Source organism: Rhipicephalus microplus, chromosome 10, assembly GCF_043290135.1.
Source record: "Rhipicephalus microplus isolate Deutch F79 chromosome 10, USDA_Rmic, whole genome shotgun sequence".
Classification (NCBI taxonomy): domain Eukaryota; kingdom Metazoa; phylum Arthropoda; class Arachnida; order Ixodida; family Ixodidae; genus Rhipicephalus; species Rhipicephalus microplus.
In genome coordinates, this window is record NC_134709.1 from 54,631,542 (window position 1) to 54,652,192 (window position 20,651).

The 20,651-nt window shown below is 46.5% G+C and overlaps 1 long non-coding RNA gene across 1 annotated transcript in view; it reads left to right on the forward strand.

The window, feature by feature from the left end:
• The first annotated feature begins 2,434 nt into the window (after nucleotides 1-2,434).
• LOC142774399 (uncharacterized) overlaps nucleotides 2,435-20,651 on the forward strand; it is a 59,264-nt gene continuing 41,047 nt past the window's right edge. Inside the window, exon 1 of the long non-coding RNA XR_012886380.1 lies at nucleotides 2,435-2,512. This is a non-coding gene — a long non-coding RNA (uncharacterized LOC142774399). The remainder of the gene's footprint in view (nucleotides 2,513-20,651) is intronic.

The following is a 20,651-nucleotide window of genomic DNA, read 5'->3' on the forward strand; positions in this document are numbered from 1 at the left end:
GTGAACGGTTGTGCAACGCGAGCAGTCGGTTTTTCAGTCAAGAAACTTGTAAGCAGATTCTGCCTTCTGCGGCGTTGTGAGGCGAGAGGGGAGAAGCGTAACAGAGGACAGAGAAAGAGGGGACGCTTATGCGCAATAGTGGTGTAAACGTCGTGGGGAGGGGTGCGTAGAAGAGAATGAAGGCTGGGCGAGCGTAGGCTAGCGACGCAGCCTGCGTTGGTTTAGCGTGGCGAGAGAGGGGGAGTGTAGGAGAGAAGAGAGGGGAAGAGAATGCGCATGTGCACTAAGGGTGGTCAAGCCTCACACTGCATGAAATCATGTTCTAAGATGGTTCGCATCTAAGTAGAGTGAACTTCGAGACTTCCTTCTTATAACACTGCTGATTTCTGTGATAGAGTTCACACAATCGCCCTTACCGCGACGTTATTTTGTAATATAAGACATGAACCTGTATCTAGCCGTATTTAGTTCATTCTAAACCATGATTAACATTCTCAATAACTTACTAAGTTCAGTGTCCAGTTGTTTCTTCGTAATACTTTCTCAGCCGTCTTCTCACGCCTTCAATTCGTTTTCTAAAAAGTGCTTCTTGTCTGGTGCGCTGCTTGCCGGATTTCTTTAGTTATTTATTTTATAATTACAATAACATCAGTTTGATTTTCAGACCTTAGGCAGAAGTGGGTGCAAGTGAATACAAAAAAGGTTGCATATGGGGTATAGTGGATAAAAGCACAACCCCGACTAAAGAATACATGAAGAAAAATGCCACAATGAACACCAATATAAAACATTGAAATAAAATAATAGCGAGAGAAAAATGTCGAAAAAATTTGTACGAGCAAGGCAGAAACATTTTTAATTAACTACGCAACATGTTTATAGTTTAGCAACATATTTAAAACGTGTCAGGATTCATGTATAAGTATGTCATACCTTTGGAATTACGCAACCTGTAACTACGTAAGATCTATGAGATAACTATGACGTAGTCATCTCGTTAACATAGGCGATATATATTTCCTTTTTATAAATGCGTCCTAAGTATAATATTATAGTGTGATGTGGAGAATAATGGCTAAGCATTGTTATTCTGCTGGGAGATCAATGGTTAAAATATTGACAAAGGTTTTTTCTATTTTTTTTTGCCATGGTGGACTTTTTTTTTGCGGTTAACACACGGAGGAAGGAAAAAAGGAGAGGACATGCCCAGCCGGCGCGCTATGTGAAAAGTGTGGTGGAAATGACGTCTTGGCACACGGTGTCTGCCGGACGCAATGGCGGCGTGGCTATGGTTACGTGTCGTGCAGTGTAGCTGGCCTAGCAGTGAGAGGTGGCGGAATTGTCTCGCACGGAGCCGTGGCGAACAATATCAATGGTTTGTGCCGCGTTAGCTACGCAGTATTCCCCCGGTCATTATTGTACTCCTAGCAACGTTTGCAAAACTTCTCGCTAGACATGTACCTCACCAGTGCGTATAACGAGCACGTGTATCCTTGTGCCATGCGGGAGAGGAAATATTCGCACAGTGCTCAGCGAAACTGCATCTGAGCACCATGAAACCACGAGACCTCGATAAACGCCTTGCAGGTCAGTGGTGGTTGCGCAGTTTTCCTGCTTGTGACAACGAACGAAACATTTGTGCCCTGCAAGGCGCAAACACGACGTCAGGTGCACATATGTAGTTTCGTGTTCAATATATGCACAGTAACAACTAGTACGCGCGTATTACACATTTTCTCTTTCACTTCCTATGCGCGCCCCAAGCAGTCTACTCTCAGCGTTAGAGCAACCGCAGTGAAGTCTTACGTACTTGCATCGCGGACAAAATCAGCATGGTTGCACATTGCTGACGCTGGTGAACTTCTACGTGGAACACGGGCACGATGAGCGGGCGTCGCCTCGGCCGCTTGAGAGAGGGAATGCAGCCATTTAAAACGGCGCATGGCCGATCATGTTGTCTGTACAGTCCGTCCATAAATGTCGTGAAATTATTGACACCACACTCACCATAGTAAATGCATCTAGTGAGCGTCGTCTTGCGCTTGCTTTTTTATCAGTGAGCTGTTGCTCAGGGTTAATTCTCGTACGTAATGATTTCGCCAACAGTATCGCGCTGAGCCAGCGTGCAGAGCCCATTCTCTTGGTTTCGCATCACCACGACACACATGATGTGCAGCGAATGTGGTTATCTATCCTGACAGGGAGACGTGTCTTCTATTTGAATAATCGTATGCAAACAAGAGAGGAGAATCTGCCAAATCAACACGGCCACCTTCCGGCTTCACCACGACCTGACCGAGTATGACGTCAGGGGCTCTTCTCGGCGTTTCTTTCCTCCGTGGGTTATCCTTTACGGAAGGTCATACGGGGAACAAAACTGCTATGGAATGCACATGACACTATATGTAGTTCAAAATCTTCTTTGCACATTTCCAGGGGCCACTGTGGAAGTATTGAAAGCGGATATAAAGATATAACAAACACAAGTGATCCTCATTATTGTGCTCAATTTGTGAGTATTTTGCTGTGAATTATTTATCATCTTCCTCGTAAGCCTCGTGTTTCCAGTCATGATATGAAAAAAAGCTAAAAATTCTCGGCATGGGTACAAAAAATGTGGAGCTTTTCCATCTTATTTGAGAAATGGTGGAAGCAAAGTTGAGCTTGAGCGTAGCTGATCCATCAGCATTTTTTTATATCAGACTGTGCAACACTTCTTCCAAACTTCTTTCTTCTTTGCCGAAAATTGGACTTTCAAGGACGTGCTTAGCACGTCCTTGAAACTCGAATGAATCGTGTTTTGCACGTGCTAACACTGCTGTTGCCACAAGAAACTGCGTAGGTTATGCGTAAAACGTGAAACATGAAACGAAAGCTTAAATTTACGTGCCAACGAGCTCTGACACTTGACCTACATAGCAGATCAGACTGGCCGATCAGCAATGGCCAATCACCGAGAAGTCCGTGATCAAGTCAGCATCAACTATTGGAAAAGGCACACAGAAATACGCATGCATCGGTGAGGGAAAATTATGGAGCTTACTAAGCCTCACTGATGAAATATATTTAATATAATATTTTACACGTAGGTCTCACACGGACTTCGGCTCACCAAAAGTTTCCTAAGCAGGCCTCACTCGCACTCGGAGTCACTAAAATGTTTTTCTGCCAGACTCACTCGAACTCAAACGCACCAAGATATTACTCACCCGAACTCACGGCTTTATTTGAGTCGCACTCACGGCTTATTTGTGTCTCACGGCTTTATTTGAGTCGGAGGGAGCCCGAGTGAGTCGACTCATGAGTCTGTCAGCCTGGCATCAGCTTTTTCAATCATGGCGTGAAAGACCACCAACTTCAACATCTCGCGCAATCCGCACCCTTCTTGGCACTTTTTCATATAATACTTTCTCGTACGAGCTATGAGTGATTGCAAACCTATAAGGAGACTTTCTTGAAAGAGATGAGAAGCTTAGATATGTTTATCAAGAACTGCTCTAGAAGTGCTGGCGAGGGGGGGGGGGAAGGTGAAGGCCGCTAACTGCCTAATTCATGCCTATGATAACTTAATATCAAAATTGTGTATGAAGAATACCGCTTTAAAATACGTGAGTACACGTGACTATAAACTTGAATCCAGTAAAGGCGGACTGAAACGCTGAATAGGAATTGGTAGGAGTGCATGTGACCAACGCACCTCCTTGTGCATCGTTTGTATGCCTGCACGATTCTGTGCACTCGCGGCTGCAGCCACCAGTTAACTTCTCCAGTAAAAACAGAACTCTGGCGAAAACAATTGTGCCCGAGTGAAGAGAAAATATTTAGCGAGTAAAAGACACGAAGAGGCACGATAGCTGTTTCTTAAAACACATTAACAAATTCAATAATTGGCATAAACGTGCAGTCTATAAAGGTCCTTCTAGCGGCGGCCGCCCCTATGTTGGACAGACAGGACGTTGCATTAACCAGATATTCGTGGAAGGCAAAAGATCGCTGACTGGAGGCTCACCTAATCTTTTTTTACGCTGTCAAAAATATAAGTCCACGCCAATGTTCGATTGGCTGCGCAGTTTTGTACGGTAATAGGAATGAAAAAAAAAAACTTGTCTGAAGATTGGGGCATGGTATAATAATAACAGTGGTAGTGCATGCATGGGCGAACCGTCCATCAATTTGCATAAATATGAAATCAAAAATACACTCAGAGTTATCTTTCACGTAGTGACCCCCACCTGGGCCAGATTGAAAAGTTGGCATACTGCACAAGCATGCGCGGATGAGTTTTTCTGTCTTGTTTTTTCCGCCATTGTGCGCACCTTCAGTCATAAGGTGTTTGTGGTGTCCCGAATTCCTTCTTGTGTCAATGTTTTCACACCCCGCCACATTAGAACGAACTCGCACAGACTGGCTTCGCGTTTTGTAATTTTAAGTCTGTAATTGACAAAACTTCGTTAAAGAAGGTCAGTTTAGCTGCAAGTGCCCAACAATTAATGTGATATTGTTTCGGATGAGACGCCGTATCGATGAGGCTGTGGATGAAATGTATTTCAAACCAGCAGCAGCGGCGTGACCGGTTGACCAGCCACCGATGGGAGACAACCCTTTGTCCTCTTTGTCAGGCACACACGTACATTGTCCCAAAAATGTTAACATGCACGTAGCATTATCAACTAACTAGAATAATGTAACGCTATATTGAGGTGCTATATAAATATATATTTATTAAAAGGTTAATTTTGCTGGAAAATGATGAAAATTGTGGCAGCGTTCCTACTGCAGGAGAGCCGAAAAGAATGATGTAGATGTAGATTATAAAGTTCTGGCTCACACCCACCTTGGGAGATTGCCCAAAGTTGGGTATTTTAACGAAATACGGGAATACAAAAAATTAAATACTAGCAAAAAGAATAACAGAAATACAATTTTTTAAATTATTTTTCTTTAAAAATTGGAAGAATTAGTTCCTACTGAAGTAGCAATAAATGATTCATATCAAAAAAATTTTTCTGTAGCATACATTGGTTAACTGACAACCTTTTGGTGTTGAGGTTAATGAGTAAATATTTTCGACTGTTCAATGAAATATTGTATGGCCTCACACACTTTCCCGTTGCTGTGCCCAATAGTATGTGCACCTAGGGATAGTAAGTTTGACTTTGCGAAAGCTAATCCAAGGATTCGTAACAGCGTTTTTATAGCGATAGTTTTCTTAATGTTGAAAATTTTTGACAGGAGATCAAAAAGTGTTCAACAGTTTCCTCTTCTCCCCAAAAAGTACTAGGCGGGGAGACAGTCAAGCTTGCCCCGAACAAATAAAAATTTAATTGAAGAATACTGCAGCGTAATCGAGTGACCTCTGTTATGACACGAGGAAGTTTTCCTGGGTGTCAATAGATGATTGAAACCCGCCGAATTTCTTCAAGATGGTGTAGAAAATTCTCGCATCATCATTTGCTTCCGAAATCTAGCTGCTGCTATAAAAGCTGTTGTAGGGGTGATATTGTCAAGGAATCCTGACATGGCTGAATGCAGGAGACTGGATGGTCAGGTCAAACTGTTTATTTGGGCGAACCTGTGCCCGGTAAACGGAAAGTTGGGTTACAAAATCAGACATGCACTGATAGCAGCGAATGCAGCGTTGACCATCGATCAACTGACAAGCCGCAAATCGTGTGCGCATTCACACCCTTGCCATCGAATATTCTAGCATTATCGCTCGTGGTGACGTACGTTCCCGAATAGTCTGTGACGTTCCCAGAGTAGGCGTAATCTTAATAAAACGATCTACTAAAGCGTCGAAGCTTCTCGAACATCGTAGGTGCGGTTTGCGCTGAATGTAGTGTAATGGGGTGATAAGAAAACTTGAGGAAAAGAAAGTGGCAATATTGATAGGTAGTCTGTCCAACGCCGCTTTGGCTAGTGCATCAGCTGTTTTATTTATAGACATGTTTCTATGCACAGGCACCTATACTAACCGTAACTGAGTCAAGTGATTAGTTACTAGGGAATTGAATTCATTTAATGCTTTCGAATCACCAAATGCCGTGAGTGCACTGAAAACCGACAGAGTCTGTTATTATTACGATGGATATAATTGATGTTGGCAGATTTCGAAGGGCCAGTGCTACAGCTAAGAATTCTTCAATAAAGATGGGTGTTAAATCTGGAATTCTGAGGAAAAAGGACCAGTCTAGCAATAGACAAAATATACCAATGCCACTATTTTCATCTCTGTGTGAAGCCTCCATCGCAATGATGACCTTTGCTTGCATTATTAGCAGGTAATCCTGTAAGTTAGCTCTAAATAGTACTCGGTAGGTGTTTAGCACAATTGTAGAAAATATCAAGAAAGTATATGTGGAGAGAATTTGTGGAGTTAGAAATCAGAATAACCTCCCTAATTTGCGTGGACACTTTACTTGAGGTGTGTAAACTCCAGACCAATGACAATAAAAAAACCAGGGGGCGCAATGAAAACTGTTTATTTACGCCCTAACTAAGATTCAATTGCCTGTGTATATGTTTGTACAGCCAATATTCTGAATCTGGTGACGAGTGACACAACCCTAGCTTTCATATTGTCACGGGGTAGTGACGTGGCCGAAGACAGGAGACTTCGGGTTGGGATTTAACTGTTTATTTGGGCGAACCTGTGCCCGGTAAACGGAAAGTCCAATTACAGCAGCAGTCTCGCACAGATAGCAGTCTCGGACTGATAGCGGCGAACGGAGCGTCGGCCTTCGATCAACAACTCACAAGCGGCGAAGCGCGTCGGCATTTTATACTCTTGCCGTCGAATGTTCGAGCGTTATCACTGGCGGTGGCGTAGGTTCCAGAACAATCTGTACCGTTCGCACAGTGGGCGTGATCTTATCGAAATGATCTACTACAGTCGGGAACCTTCTCGAAAACTGCAGGCGCGGTTTGCGCTGAGAATCGTGTGGTGTTTTGGGACGATAACAAAAACTTGGGAAATGGAATGTGGCAATATATAAAACGTAATTCGCTAGGAATTCAGGTAGCCCTAAGCAAATGCGCAGTGCCTGTTTCTCAGAAGAACAAGATGACACAGCTTATAGGCAGGTGCCCCAGAGTATAAGACACATCCAAATTCCAGGACCAGGCTCACATACCTCACATAATAACGTGGCTCACATAATAACAGCCTCACATAATAACGTGGCTCTGCGCGTACCCCATCTCTTCTTCCTTATACTCCGTAATATGCCGACTGCCCGAAGACCCTTTGCAGCAATATATTCGATGGGGTTTCTCCATACTAAAGAGCTGTCACATGTAGCTTCCACATATTTGATGCTTTGAACTTGTGGAATGGTATTAGTTTTGTATGAAAGAGGTATATGTACTGAACCGTTTGTAGTAAATACTAATATGTACACTTGTTTACGTTTAGAGAAAGACGAATAACGTCGAGCTTGTGCTCTATTTCAGATAAATCTTTTGGAGGTTTTCATATAGAGCACGAACGTCAACAGCTGAATAAAATAACGTGGTATCATAAACGTAAACACATGTCTGAACATTCTCATTGCATGGGATCAACCTTCTTAATATATTGAATAGTACCAGAGACATAAGAGCGTCTTAGGAAACTCTTTTTTGTTTATAACTATTTGACGAGACATCATGTTACGAACAGTAAAATTTTCTTTTTTCTCAAAAGTTCCGTAATTCAAGTTTATAAATAATCCGGCAAATTGATTTATTTTGATCGACTGACTAGTACACTATATCCGATGCTATAATATATATGATTTCGCGATGTACAGGGTAACTATATCTGAATACTGCCCTTGACGCCATGCCAGATGTATGCGACTCCCTAAGTCGATATGCGCTTGTCATATGGAACATCCCTGCCTCAATCCAATTCGACATGGGTTAAGAATCCTTTCGCTGATTATGCGAGCGTGCACTACTTATTCTATTACCTTGACTAATTGGACATTAGTGAAGTTGGCCTGATATTGTCTAAAACGTAGCCTTCCCCTGGTTTTCAAGAAAAGGTATGATATTCGCGATTTTCCGTTGTGATGAATTGCAAGCTTCTCTATCGAATAATTTATTGTATTAAGTACGTCCTCGCGGGAATGATAGAGTAAAATTTTCAATATTGCTGAAGTGACTTCATCCGGGCTTAGAGCCACAGTCGGAAGTTTTCTGATAAGGTATAGCCTATCATACTTCCTCCATCAATATTTCGGTATAACTGTCACTTGATCATGAGATTACTGAATGGGGATAAACATCAGCCGAAAATCGCTTTTCCAAACCTTGAGCTATGCTCTTCAATAACTGCTTCAATTCTTGGAGCAATAAAACTATGGATTCAGGATTTACTGCTCGAGGAATTAGTTTCTTATGTCTCAGAAATCCAAATAGTGGTCTTTTCTTTGTTGATTCTGAGAGGAATTCAAAATGGTTTTCATCATACTTCGCTTTACATTCATTCACCGTACGTTTGAATGTACTAACAATGTAACCAGTTTTAGGACATTGATTGTGTAATAGCTTCTTTCAGGCAGCTTTTCTACGCTTGAAGTCCCGAGTGCAGTTATTCCAACATCACAACACACGTCTTTGTTCCGTTGATTGAACCTGAAATTCCGCTTTGCTACGCGACTTCTGTAAAACTGAACAAATGCCTAATGCTTTTTTCTTTTACCGTTGCTTCTGACAGAAAATCCAAGCAGCATTGCAAGCTCCCTTTAAAAGTACCGTAATTTATGCACGCGAGTTTTATATAGGAAAATAGATTAGTGGGCATACAATGTCAAATATAACTGGAGAGTTATCATTATTAGTCGCAAAGTCAACAACCGACCAAGATGAGATGCGAAGGCCTGATTTCGAAAAAGGCAAGTCTAGAAATCAGGATGACATCCCTCTGATAAAAGTGGGGATGCCAGTGTTATGACAAGTGAGGCCATTAACCTGAGACCAGTCCGATAATCGAGTACCCCACGAGCCTCTCCATGAGCCCCAAGTTATGTGATGGGAGTTGAAACCTTCCGCCAATAGAACATTTTTACTACTACTAGAAATTACACTATCCCAAGGGTTCGTGTCATGAACTCTTGAAGGATAATATATATTTGCTATGTGAAATGTTCTACATGAAGGAAGACTAAAAATTACTAAAATTTCGTAGTCCGGTGAGAGATGCTGAAGATTTATTTTTGCCTTGTGGCAAAACCTGGTAGAGACTAATGTAAATAATCCGGCTCCTCTTGACAATCGAAACAGACAAAATAATGAACAGTTTTTTAAATGAAAATACTGATCTGAAACTAACCAAGTTTCTTGTAACATTGAATGTTATAACACTATATATCAGGATTTTTTTCAACATTGTGACAAGAAAAATTTGTGGAAGCTGAAAATAATTGAACGACAATACTGTAAGACTTTCAACAGCTTAATGGTGGGATATGCCAGCAGTCGAAACAACTTTGTCTAGTATGCTGACCTTTACGACCTTGTTAGGCGAAGCCTTTCTTGCTTTTGTCTGTGACAACATGGAAGACGGGTTTAAGAGAGGTCGGTTCCGTTTCTGGGCAAGAGAATCTATTTCAACATCAGTGTTGACACTCAGAGGTGACCTTCTCTCTCTGTAGACCTATTAACTTCCCGAGTGTCTTCTGGGGGCAACTTATCGTTACTCGTGCTGCATCCTGCCGCCTGCTGAGATGTCAGCATAGAACTTTTCTGAGGAGAACCTGCTGAGATATTCACCAGCTGAGGTGACTGAGCACTCATTATGTGATACAGGCATTCTGAGAGGCTGGTAAATAACCTGTTCATTGCTTTTTCTACCGCCTTTTCTATTGTAGCCTCAACTGTTTGGGCAAAATTAGCATCTGTCATTGCATTTTGTTGAGAGGTAATCCTACGATTACCTTGTGCACTTTCTTTGATAACGGCCATTGCTTCTGACCTGTTCATTACTTCGAACAGTTGTTTCTTTTGTAAGTGAACAGGACACCTAAAATAATCCCTTCTATGAGCGCCCTCACAGAGGCAGCACTTCTCAGATTGGACTGTGCAATGTGCGTGTGCGGGACTCTCACCAAAAATGCAACACCTTACTCCAAATTTACCCCAACCAGCTCTATGGCCATAACGCCGACGATTTCTACACTGCAGGGGGCGTGGTGCTAATGGTTCCACCCTGAAGATTAGTGGCCAAGCTTTTATTTCAGATGGCACGATGTTCCGGCGAAAGTGGCGATGACTGACTCGGTGGCTACCCTCGCGTTGTCTACTACTCGACTTCACCGGTAGATATAGCTGTTACCCCGGTCATTGAGAGTTTCTGGAGTGTCTCAGATGGACTTAGTTGCGAGTTAACTCCTTGTGCAATGCTTTTGGGGCATGCAAGATGAGGTGGGATATATGCACTCACCGCGATAGAGACAAATGATGAGCATTTCAGAAGATCCTCTACACAATCTTTGTCTGGTGATCTACACACAATACCCCCCCTGTCAAGCTGTCATACATAGGTGATGCTTTCGTACTGAGAGGTTACCACCCAAAGCTGCTCCCAAATCGCCTTAGGGTTGCTCAACCAGATTTATCTATTACGCAAGAGCACCAGTGCAACGGAAATGCTGCTAACGCCGTTGCGTAGAAAGAGATCGAGGGGTATCTCACCTGGTCGAAGAGAGGCTGTCCATGCCGAACAGCCCTGGCCAGGAAAATTCCTTGACATTGCTGCGATTCCTGGACAATACCTGAAAGAAAACTAACACAGGAGAACAGATACAATTAGGCCTAAAATATTACGCTTCCTGATCCTTAACAACTAAAACCACCAGAACGGAACACGTTCCCGAGGCCAGAGATCGGAAGTAGCGACCTGCACCACAGCTGAAGGGGCTCGTCGAAAAGGCGGTACAAGATGGCAAGCAGGCGTCAGTCAAAAATGATTGGTGCGTCAATTATTTTTCATCGAACCACGTGATGTGCAGGAGCGCGCCGTCATGGCGCTTTCTAGTTTCATTTTCGGGCTGCTGGTCTCTCAGAGGGCGCATGAGCTGACTCGCATAGTTTCAATATGGCGTCTGTTTTGCGTCATTATCATTTCTTGAATAACGCATCGTTCCGATGCGCGAGCGAAGTCCAATGTCAACACAACAGCGTCCAAAAACTCGTTTTTCGGGAATCCCGGCGTTGAGAAAGATGCCGAAGACCGAAAAGAGACCGGAAAGTTGAGAAAGATGCAAGAAATATAAGAAAATAATAAAAGTATGGGTCTCAGTGGGGCTCAAACATGGGGCGTTTCCATGGCAATCGGGTTCTACCACACAGTCAAACCTCTGCTGGTGAATAGAGTGAAAAGCACTTCGTCTGCTTGGAAATTAAGTAAAAATAACTTGCATGCTTCACAAGTACAAGCGTCCCGTAAACATGCTTTCCAATACATGGAATATTGCCGTAATATTGTGTGGTTCAAGCGTACGTTACCATCGGGCGTCAGAACATGACATGATGATAATGACTTTCTTTCTTTATTTGTTTCTTTCTGTGCCAGTACAGAAAACGGAGCGAAGGCAAAAGGCTGAAAGCCTGAATAAGGGCCTTTGCTCCAAATACAGTGAGGCAGACAGGCTGTCCTAAGAATTTTCCAGGATACAGAAAAAATACAAAGATGTACAAAAATACAAAAGGTACATGTGCAAATACTGTAACACATACAACAGTAATAAAATGTTATTTCTAGTAAACAAATATATCCATAACCATCGTAATGTTTTAAATACCAATAGATATAAGTTGCGATGTCTCATCGCTATTGCAAGAGATATACAAAAATAACAATATACACAAGGAAGCATAGAAAAAAGAACACACACCTAAAAAGAATCAGATACTACTTAGGCAAAGAGGACACATAGAACGATAGTCAAGAAAATTCAATGTTGTTTTCAATGAATACCATCCTGATCGTATGCTTAGAAACTGCACAATTTATATCTAGGATCGAGGCTGTCGATTTTGTTTACAAACGTGGGTATCTGAAAAGATGAGTGTTGCCGTCCATAGATCGTTCATAGTTTAAATCCAGTCACCGGCTACAAAAGGCACGCCCGCTAATGAGCCTATTCTCTTAGGTTCATGTAGTGCGTGCATAGCAAGTTCGAAAAAATTTCATACGCTAAGCGTTTGAGTTACACACTAGGAACAGAATTTCGCTATGGCATATAACTCCTAAAGGCGAAGCTTAAGGGTTCCCGAATTTTCACTGACATGGTTTCAATGCGAGATGTTTGTTGGGGAAATCGGTATTTGTAGTAATCGGATGGGTTTAGTTCGATGTTCATTGCCTCTCATAATCAATTAGGGGATCCTTAAGCTTTGCCTTCAAGAGTTGAACTCGATAGCAATATTCGGTTCCTAATGCGCATTTCAAACACTTAGTGCATGAAATGTTTTCGAACGTGGCATGCACCCACTACGTGGCCTTTAGGAAATAGGCGCCGTGACGTTTGTGCCTCTTTTAGAGGGTGACCAGCATTAAATGATCACTTCCTCATTGTAATCACATGTTCTGGCGCCCGATGGCAATGGACGCTTGTAGCACGCATTATCACTGCAATATTTCATGTTGCATTGCTAAGCATGCCTACAGGTGGCATGTGTTTGTAAAGCATGAAAGCTGCTTACAGTGCATTTCCAAGAAGAGGAAGAAGACGTGTGGCCGTGTGGTAGAACATTCGTTCGCTTCGCATATGACTCGGGTTCGGCGCCGACTGGCACTGAGAATTGTTTATCTGCATCTTTCTCGATTTTTCGGTCCGGCACAAGATGTTTATTTTTTCCTCGTAACCAATGTTACTGTTCATGTTACTGCTAGTGATGACTGCTATATGCTTGTAATTGTATTTACCTTTATTGTACATTCTTGTTCATGTAATTATGCTTTTATCACTATAATACACTTCATTGTTAAATTAATTAATGTATTCTTGTTTACTTGCAATCTTGTTTTTTATTTTTGCACAATGATTCACTATAGTGCACATTAGTGTACACTCGTGATCTTCTTGTATATGTATTTGTTTTCCTGATGCTGCTAGCGATTGTTACCAATTGTATGCTTTGAATTTTTCTTTGCATTCCCCCCCCCCCCACTGTAATGCCATGTGGCGCTGTGGGTATGGCATAAATAAATAAATGACACCGGTATGAGCATTTCAGCGAAACGAGTTTTCTAACTTTAACGCGTTAATGGGCGATGAGGATCTTAAAATACCACAAAATTGCAGAAAGTGCTAACTTTCAAAAATTGCAATTCGATGCATTTATAGTCAAAATTATGTTTTGGAAAAATGTTATATTACGACGAAATACTAATATTATATCAAATACAAATGTTTTTAAATCTGGAAACATAATTTTCTTGGCATTGTTATTTTTGGGAAGTGAATGTGCCTTACAGAAATTTTGAGCAAGTTTCTTTGAAGATATCTAAACAAACTTGGTACCATTCCTTTCCGCAGCGCTTGAGTTACAGGATAAATGCTTTCTTTTCTCCCAAACTTGTTAGAATCGTAATTATATGAAAAAATGAAGGCTAATTTCCAGTAGGTCATTTTTACCTTCCAAGTTGAAAGATACTTCAGATCAAACAAATAATATTTTGACATCTAGTTTGCTTGTGGGGACGCGGCGCGGCGTCTGTCTGGTTCATACGACCTTCGAGTGGCTCCTGCTTCCTACAATGATCTTCAAGTGAATTTTTCGAATGCGCGTTCAGCTTTGTTTGTGTCGCATCAGTGAAAGTGCCAGGACTATTTTGATGCCAAAACCTGCTGCGTGAGTGGACTATTTTCACGTTTTGGAACGTTTTTTCTCCGGAGCCGGCCACCGCCTGGGCTAAGCCTAACGAGGTAAGCCCACGCCGGCGCGACGCCTGCCGCGTCGCCGTTCCCGGGTACCCTTTTCGCTCTTCTCAGGGCTTATTTTCAGAAAAAATGAAATATCAGGTGATGGGGGAGGACATAACCCCCGAAGAGGTGACAGAAGACCGAGGTTGGCAGTCTGCAGGCGCCAGAAGAGCTGGCGCGCGCTCGGCAGGCGCTAATCCTAATGGTGCTACTCTCAACGAGACGAAGTGACAACGGCCGAGGCCCCACGAGGCCGCAACAGTGGCAATAACATCAAGGCTAGAATCATCCGCGCTGGCCGGATGCCCCAGCTCTCCAGGGAGGATACGAAGACCGTTACACGGCCCCGCGGAAGCCTCAATATTGTCAAGACTGGCTGCACCGTGGTGGCTGAAGCAATCCTGGCAGCCACAAGCATCTGCTCCGAAGATTTGCGGGGCGACACGCTATGCCCCAACGTGCAGCAGAATATTATGGTTGTCAGCACACCTAGAAGGGAAAATGCCAACCACTACGTCAAAGTTCGGCAGATCGTCGTCATGGGCCGAACATACGAGGTCAGTGTCTACGAGGCCGCACCTCATTCCACGTGCAAGGGCGTGATCCGAGGTATTCCACTCGTAGACGGCCTGAATGATGTTGATAACAAGATCGTAAATGAAAGAAATCCGCTCGCCCTGGCAGCCAAGTGCATAGGCAGCACCGGTACGGTAATCGTCGCCTTCGACGGTCATAGAGTCCCAAACTTTGTACGCTACGGCCCCACCCTTGTGCAATGTTCGCTTTATCGCAAGAAAATAGACATTTTATACACTTGTGGTCGGCTCGGTCACTGTGCTAATGTGTGTCCCAGCCCAGGCGACGTCGTATGTCGGGGCTGTGGGGCTTCAAATCCTGACGCACAACACAAGTGTACCCCCAAGTGCAGGCCGTCTGGTGGGCAACACCTCACGGCTGACAAGGACTGTAGGCAAAGATTCCAGATGCCGTATGTCGTGCGACGAAGGTGCTGGGAAAAGTCTCGCGCCACCGACCAAGGCCAAGCCACGGCACCACCATCACCCCCAACGGATGGGCAATACTTCCAGCAGTCACGCGGTTCCGGGGCCCGTTCCAGGCGACGTTCTCGGTCCCCTTCCAGGGGCCGTTCCCGGTCCAGGAGCCGTTCCCGGTCACGAGGAGGAGCACGGTGCTACAAGTCTGGGAACCGCTCCAGGTCTCGATCCAGGTCTACCGGGCGTCAACAGCAGCCTAGCGGGGTGTCAGCGAGAAGCAAGAAGTCGGGCTATATAACCTGGGCCGACACGGCCCGAGGAGGGCCAGCTGAGGTACTGTAGGGGTCACTCCCAGAGCATGCGGAGAGCGCGCGCGAGATTTCCCAGCTAAAACGCGAGAACGCAGCGATGAAGGAAACCATAAACAGGCTTTAGTCCGAAATTGCCGAGATTAGGAACGCGAGAGACCCACCACCGCAACCCGCTGCCGCATGCGTCGCCGATACAATGCCCCTACCCATGGAGGTGCACAGCACTAAAGCCGGCGACAGCAGCAGTGAGGGTCAAAGTGCTCCCAAGAAGAGGGCCATCGCCTACGAACAGGAAGGTGTAGCGATTCGAGTCAGGTCTGAGCTTCGAGACACGCTATCCGCGCTCAGTGAAAGCATCAATAAGCTCGGCGAAAATTTCGCCCAACTGCAGATCACCGTGACCGCGCAAAACGACCGAGTATCCAAGGTAGAGTCGTTTCTCGAAAGCGTAGTGAAACCAGCTCTGACCTCAACCGCCATCGTACAACCCCAGCCCGGCGCTACGGGCCCCATCGTCCACGCTATTCTTAGCCGATCTGAGGGCAGCACCAGCCCACAAAAGCACCAAGATGGCCAAGCCAAGTGAGACGTTTCTCATTTGGCAATAGAACTGCAGGGGCTTCCCTAGTAAAAAGGCGTCCTTGCAGCAGTACAATCGATGCTCTAGCGAAAAACCCCTCGTCGTTCTGCTTCAGGAGACATTAACTCGAAACGTCACACTGACTGGTTACAAGCCCGTCTCGCGTTATTCTGATGGCCGGGGCGTCTGCACCTTGGTCAGTAACAAGCTCACACACATCTCTCATGACCTCAAAATGGCCACCAGCAGCGCCGAATATGTCATGACCGAGATTCTGCCGCGCAGCTAGGACCGAAGCCGCATCTTTTAGATGCGTAGCATCTAATACTCGAGGCTTGTAGTGCGGCGCCGTCCGCAAGCTTCCTCCTCCTTCTTCCACCATCTGTGCATCCCTTCCTCCTCTACACACCGCGCGCGCTTCACTCCTCCACCATCTGTGCACCCTTCCTCCTCTACACACCGCGTGCACTTCTCCTCTTCACGAACATTCGCTAGCTGTATAATGTAGCGCGCATGCGCCGTCATGCTTCGAGAACATCGGCAGCTGACGCGCGCGCATGCGCCGTCGCGCTTCGAGAACATCGGCAGCTGACGCGCGCGCATGCGCCGTTGCGCTTCTCCCCCTTCTCGAACATTCGACAGCTGACAGTGCATGCGCCGTCACGCTGTATATATACTCAAGGTCGGCGCTCGCTCGCTCAGTTGCCGCTCGTCGGTTGGTTTGTACGGCGCGTCGACGTCCAAGGTCGCGGTGAAATGAATTCCAACGAATCCACAAACACAGGTCGCGGTGAAATGAATTCCAACGAATCCACAAACACAATAATCGACGTCCCTTCGACCAGTGCCGCCCTTTCGCATACGTGTGTACGTGTTCACTCATTTAACACCCCCTCCTACAACCACGTTAACCAATTTAGCCATCGACCCAAGTAAGTCGCAATTTAACACGCCATTTCACAACCACCTTAACCAATTTAGCCATCGACCCAAGTAAGTCGCACTTTAACACCCCGTTAACCAATTATATGCTCCGCATCCTCCTCAGTGTTCCCCCGAGGGAAGCTGCGGGCAATTTTTTTTCTCAACGTGTACAGTAGCCCTAAGGACCGACGGCAGCGCTTCAGGGCCCTCATAAAGAAGGCCGTCAACTTGACAGGTCCCAACCCGCTGGTTGTGGCGGGCGATTTTAATGCTCCGCACCACACTTGGGGCTACCCGTACAATACCAGCAAGGGCGCGGAACTGCGGCAGAACGCGGCGGACATGGACCTGACTCTAATCACCGACAAGGCCTTTCCAACTCGGTTGGGCACCTCATCCTGCAGAGACTCCACTCCCGACTTGACCTTCATCAAGAATCTCCCCGATGTACAGTGGGTCAACTCAAACATTGACTTAGGTAGCGACCATTACGTCCTGGTGACGCAGTTCTTAGTGGTCCGAAAGAGGGCACGGGAGTTTTCTTGGACAAGCTGGGACCAGTTTAGCAAAGTCCGCAATGACCGACCCCTACCTGCAACCAGGCCAAGCCTACAGGAGTGGATTAGCCAGCTCAGAGAGGACGTCATAAGTACCACGAAGAATATTAGTACTGACCTTCCAGTTGAAAAAATGGACAGCCGCCTTGCCCACCTGCTCGAGGCCAAGCAGTCACTTCTCGACCGCTGGAAAGGCCAGCGCCTCAATCGCAGGTTGCGCAAGAAAATCTCCGACCTAAACAAGACCATCGAGGAGCACTGTCGCGTCCTCTCCAAGCAGCAGTGGGACGAGGTGTGCAACTCGGTAGATGGCCAGATGCGCAATGGCAAGACATGGAACCTGCTCAAGCACCTGCTCAGCGAGACTAACACCAAAACTAACCAGCGGAACGTACTAGCGCGAGCCATGCACGAAGCCAAGCAGTCCTCTTCAGAAGAGGAGGTTTTGAAGCAGCTGGTGCAAAAGTACCTCCCCGTCGACTCGAACCTCGCAACAACGTAGCCCGAGTACTCAGGACCGGCCAACACTAAACTGGACGCCGAGATATGCCACGAAGAGGTTCGGCAGGCACTTTACGGGCTCAATGGGAGGTCTGCCGCGGGCCCCGACGGCATAACTAATAAGACCCTGCGCAACCTGGACGACCGGTCAATCGACTACCTCACCGAGGTCATCAACGAGGCATGGAAGAGTGGCGAGGTCCCCGACCCGTGGAAGGTCGCACCCACCGTGCTCATTCCCAAGCCGGGGAGGTCACCCAACTTGGACAACATGCGCCCAATTTCGCTCACATCCTGCGTGGGAAAGGTAGCCGAGCATGTGGTCCTCAATAGGTTGACTCGGTACCTGGAAGACAATGGGCTCTACCCGTACACCATGATTGGTTTTCGGGCCAAGCTTTCGACGCAAGACGCTATGAAGCTGCTCAAGCACCAAGTCATCGACTGCAACACTCGAGACATGCGGACCATTCTCGGCCTCAACTTAGAGAAAGCCTTCGACAATGTTACTCACTCTTTCGTGTTGCGGTCGATTGCTGAGCTCGGCCTTGGAGTCATATTCACAAATATGTCAAATCGTTCTTGACCCGTAGGAGAGCCACCCTCAGTGTGGGAGACCTTGTCTCCGAGGAGATCGAGCTGGGATCACGCGGCACGCCACAAGGGTCGGTGATATCGGCCACCCTGTTCAATCTTGTCATGGTCGGGTTGTCTAAGAGGCTGTCATGTATCGAAGGCATTAACCACACAATTTACGCGGACGATATTACCATTTGGTGCACAGGTGGCAGCGACGGGCAAGTCGAGCGCTCCCTGCAGGAGGCCATAGACACCACGGAAGATTACCTCCGTCCCACAGGCCTGAGGTGTTCCCCAGCAAGTCTGAGCTCCTCCTTTACCAAGCCACTAGGCGAGGGCCCAAGCCCAAAAAGTGGCAGCCGATCTCTAAGAGTGATATCAAGCTCTATACCGGAGATGGCAGCGCAATACCCAGAGTCGACTCCATTCGGGTCCTCGGCATGACCATCGAATCCAATGGTTCCAACGGCAAGACTATACTCAAGCTCGCCGCCAAGACGGATAACGCGGTTCGGCTGGTTCGGCGGGTGGCCAATCGCTACCAAGGCCTCAAGGAAAACAACCTAATCCGCCTGGTCAATGCCTTTGTGCTCTGCCACTTTCGATATGTCGCGGCCATGCACAATTGGCAGCGTGCCGAGCGTGACAAGATCAACGTCTTGCTCAGAAAGATTACCAAGCGGGCCCTCGGTATCCCGATCAGGACGCGCACCGAGCACCTGCTCCAGCTCGGAGTACACAATACGTTAGAGGAGAATACCGAAGCGCAGGAGCGGGCCCAGCTCGCGCGCCTTTCGAGCTCCCAGACCGGCATACATATACTCCGAGAGCTCGGTCACTCTCCGGCTGAAGTGGACGAGAAGATGAGACAGGTGCCCCGTGAGATTCGTGACCTCATCACCATGGCACCGATACCGAGGAATGTCCATCCCGAGCACAATCGTGGTAGGCGACGGGCTAGGGCTGCCACTCTTCTCAAGCAGATTCACAGTGAGGAGCACGGCGTCAGCTTTGTCGACGCGACAGCGTACCGTGGGAGCCGCGCCTTCTCCGCAGTCGTCGTCGACTCCAAAGAACAAATCCCCAACTGCGCATCGGTTCACACTGACGATCCGTCGATTGCCGAGCAAGTGGCCATCGCCCTGGCCATCCTGGAAGGTGAAAGGGAGGTCATCTATAGTGACTCCAGGTCAGCTATTCGTGCTTTCGAGCGCGGTGTAATCTCCAAGAAAGCCCTGCGCGTGCTCCGAAGTGGTGGCCGCGACGTCATCAAGCACCACGTGCTGATTTGGTTTCCTGCACATGTTGGACAGGTCCAATGCGCTCCCCCGAACCTCAACGAGTCTGTCCACGAGGCCGCGCGCGCACTAACCGACCGCGCGGGTTCCGGGCAACGATTCGGGGCCAACAGGGTTGCGGAAAACAGGGACGCGCCTGCCACGTACAACGAAATAACAAAATATTTTTACCTCGCGCGGAGACTATATCCACTCCCTCATCCAAATCTTAATAGGCCACAGGCCCTTACGCTCAGACTACTGCAGAGCGACACGTTCCCTAACCTGAGATCCCTTCATGCTATTTATCCTGACGTGCTTCCCAATGACGCTTGCCCCGCATGTGGGGATGTATCCACGCTGGCGCACATGCTCTGGGAGTGCAAGGCAATGTACACTAACCCCAACACTACAACAGTCAGGTGGGAGGCGGCCCTACGCAGCTCCCTCCTGGCCGACCAACTTTGGGCCGTCCAGCAGGCCCGCGGAGCGGCCGATAGGCTTGGCCTGACGCGCGCCTTGCAGGACCTCAATAAAGTTTCGCAACCAACCAATCTAGTTTGCTTAAAGCCTGGGGGATGAACTTTTTAGAGGAAACATGCAGTTTTGAAAACTTACTTTTAAAGTTGATACGCAAAAATTTTGGTCTGTTTGTCTGTTTGTTTGTTTGTCTGTCTGTATGCCTGTACATTTGTCTGTTTGTCCAACCTTAACTAAAACCGGCCGTTCTTATCAGCACCAGCCGCTACCCCAAACGGCCGACCCCATCCGCAGTGCCCGCCAATGTTGCTCAAGATTCAGCATTCATACTTGTGCAATTGTCAATTAAAAAGCGATTATTGCGCATATCTGAGGCACTATAACAAGACGTATATATTCTGCATGTGCGTCTTTTACTAGAAAAGGCATACATAAGCAATTTTAAGGACCGTAGCGTTGATCATGCTGCACTGACAATGCAGCGCTTGCACGAAAAGGCGAGTGTTTCCTTTGCTTTGCTAAGACGACCAGGTG